Below are 2919 nucleotides of genomic sequence, written 5' to 3' on the forward strand. Positions count from 1 at the left end.
TTGTTATTTATAATTTGTACAATTAACCTCCTTGTGGTTCGACCTCAGTCTTGCCGGGTTATTTATTACTTCGACACTCTTGCACTTGGAAAAAGACATCAATCTTTTAGTCGTGTCAATTCTTTATTATACAATTTATTCCTTATAATTTTAAAATTCATTAATCTTATTCAAACACTTTCATTAAGTGTTTCCTTTCATATTAAGGTTACTTCATAAGTATTTTCTCTTCATTAATATATTCTTTTCATATTGAGGTTACTTTATAAGTATTTTCTCTTCATTAATATATTCAAGTTATATTAATATTATTATTTCACAACTCATGGAATTTACTCCACAATTTATTTACTAAAAACGTATAAATTATATATTCATTTCCTCTCTCTACCATCTTTAATATATATTGTAATTCATTGTGCAATCATGTCTAATTCACTTCATTATTTAATTCACAACATAGTTAATTCATGTTGTCTTTTTGCTTCCTTAACATTTATTAAATTTATGATACATTATACTTTAGCCCATCAAGATTAAAGTGACTTACTCTCAATTGTTAAAGTCAAAAGAAATCAATTGCACAAACATTTAAGCATTTATCACTATGACTTGAAATTTGCAACAAAAATATACTCCTACAATAATATGAAAAAGGTTACATATTCTAGATAAGTTCAGCTTACATTTTATTTTGTTTTATGAAAATTTTATTTTTCTATCTTTTATGTTAAGGCAATAACAACTTTTTATATCAAATTTATATTGTTTTTCAAGAAACTGACCAAACTCTTAATAATATTCTTTAAATTAGACACATAATAGACATGAGAAATAAACTCACGTGCTCTATTTTTTAGTCAAATAAAAATGTCACATTTCTTCTTAATTGAACTTTTGTATTAACACTAAAGGTAATATTCCATTTATAGATTCATCAAGCTTCATAAATATATTTTTATTCCTAGTCTCATAATTGTTTGTTTGTAATCTATAAATACTTCAAAGCTTTCTCTTCGTATTTCTTAGCTTAACACATCATCAATAAAGTAGCCTTTTCATCTTTTTCTTATATATACAATTTTTTTTCCTTCATTGCTAGGAAGACTTTGATATTTAAAAACATAATGATCAACTTATAATAATTATAACATCTAACATTACTTCTACTTTGACCATTTCTAGAACCACTACTCTTTTCATACTCTCTTATTAATTGAGATTGCTTTCTAGTTTTTTCATGCTTGAAGAAATTTTTAACTCCCCCACTTCTTTTATGACCTCACCTTGTTAACCATTATAATCACAACCATAATTACTTTATTCTTTTTTCATTTTTATTTTCTTATTCTTTTTTTAGTGATACTTTTGATTGGAGAATTTGAGATAAAGGTTCATTTTTCTTCTTTAGTCTTTTTTCATATGCTTATAAATAACACAAAGGCTGGTCAATGGTTATAATCTCTAAATTTTTTATTCATCAATGACCATTACAATGTAGTTAAATTTTGAGTCTATGGATCAAAGAATTTTTTCAATCATTTTTACATCCTTCAATTTCTCTTTATACCTTTTTAATTGATGCACCATAACCAAGACTCTAGAAAAAAAATTAGGATGGTGAGGTTTAACGAATCCTAGTTCATAGGTAAGATGATATGCTTTAGACTATTAGATTACTAGAGATACATTACAACAACTTGATCCTGATTTCTAGAAATATCATCAAAACCATTTAATATTATGCTTCATGGGGTCATGTTTTTACAACCTTGAAAGTATTAGTGGGGATATTAGACCTAAAATATAGTTCACAAATATGTATAGTAAAAAACAACAAAGGATAGCCCAACACATCAATCTTTAATTAGGAGATTAAGCATATCTAAGACTACTTTATTAGACTTTTTATTTAGTTTATAACTAAACTTAATTTTATGTTATTTTTAGAATTCATCTTATTTAGTGGTTCATAAATCTAATTGTTGGTTGTGATTAGGGTTTTAAAAACACTATTTATATGTAAATTTCTCAATTTAATTTTAGCAATGTCTTGCATCAATATCTTAGGAATTATCATCATATCAACGTTTTTTTACTTATGAGACATTGACACATACAATGGCTGAGATTGTCAATTGTATTATTATTCCTTGTTATATAATAAGTTATATGAGATTTTCTTGCTCCCAATTATTAAGGTATTACATTTCATTAAAGAAAAAAAACGCTGCAACTTCTACCTAGATTTAATTATTAAGGTATTACATTTCATTAGAAAGAAAAAAAAACGCTGCAACTTCTACCTAGATTTGTTGCTCTTATAATAGATAATTAAAAAGGAGTTTAAGAAGAGAAATATTTTCATTCAAGACTTGCAATATTTAACAGCTAAGCTTCATAACACATCTTTTTTATTAACATTGTTGTTTCACTTTTTTTTCTTCCATGACTCATAGCTAAAAAGTTTATCATCACAAGATTTTTAATAATATTATTTTATATTTTATTGTTTCAATTATAGATATCTTTTTACAAATAGTCAAGCAATTCACGTACTAAACTGGGAGAAGTATGTTTCTGAATTATCTTAAGACATAATTAGGAGTATAGTCTTATAAGTTTTTATATTTTATGCATATTATATTGTGTAATGTCTAATATAAAATAAATAAATAAATAATTTTTATAGATCCATCATTCTTCATTTAAACTTTCAAATCAAACATGTTTTCCATATGCTTAAGATTCAGGTTTGAGGGAAGTTATGGGAGCTACTTATTAACTTTATTCCTATTGGAGTTATTCTTAAGGTAATGTGACCTTTGCTATTTTTTTCTACAACTTCTATTTTCTTTAAATTTCACTTTAAATTTTCTTTTGGTTTTGTCTCATAAGCTACTTTATAAATTATTAAAT

The sequence above is a fragment of the Populus euphratica genome, unplaced genomic scaffold, assembly GCF_000495115.2.
Source record: "Populus euphratica unplaced genomic scaffold, PopEup_1.0 scaffold27.1, whole genome shotgun sequence".
Classification (NCBI taxonomy): Eukaryota; Viridiplantae; Streptophyta; class Magnoliopsida; order Malpighiales; family Salicaceae; genus Populus; species Populus euphratica.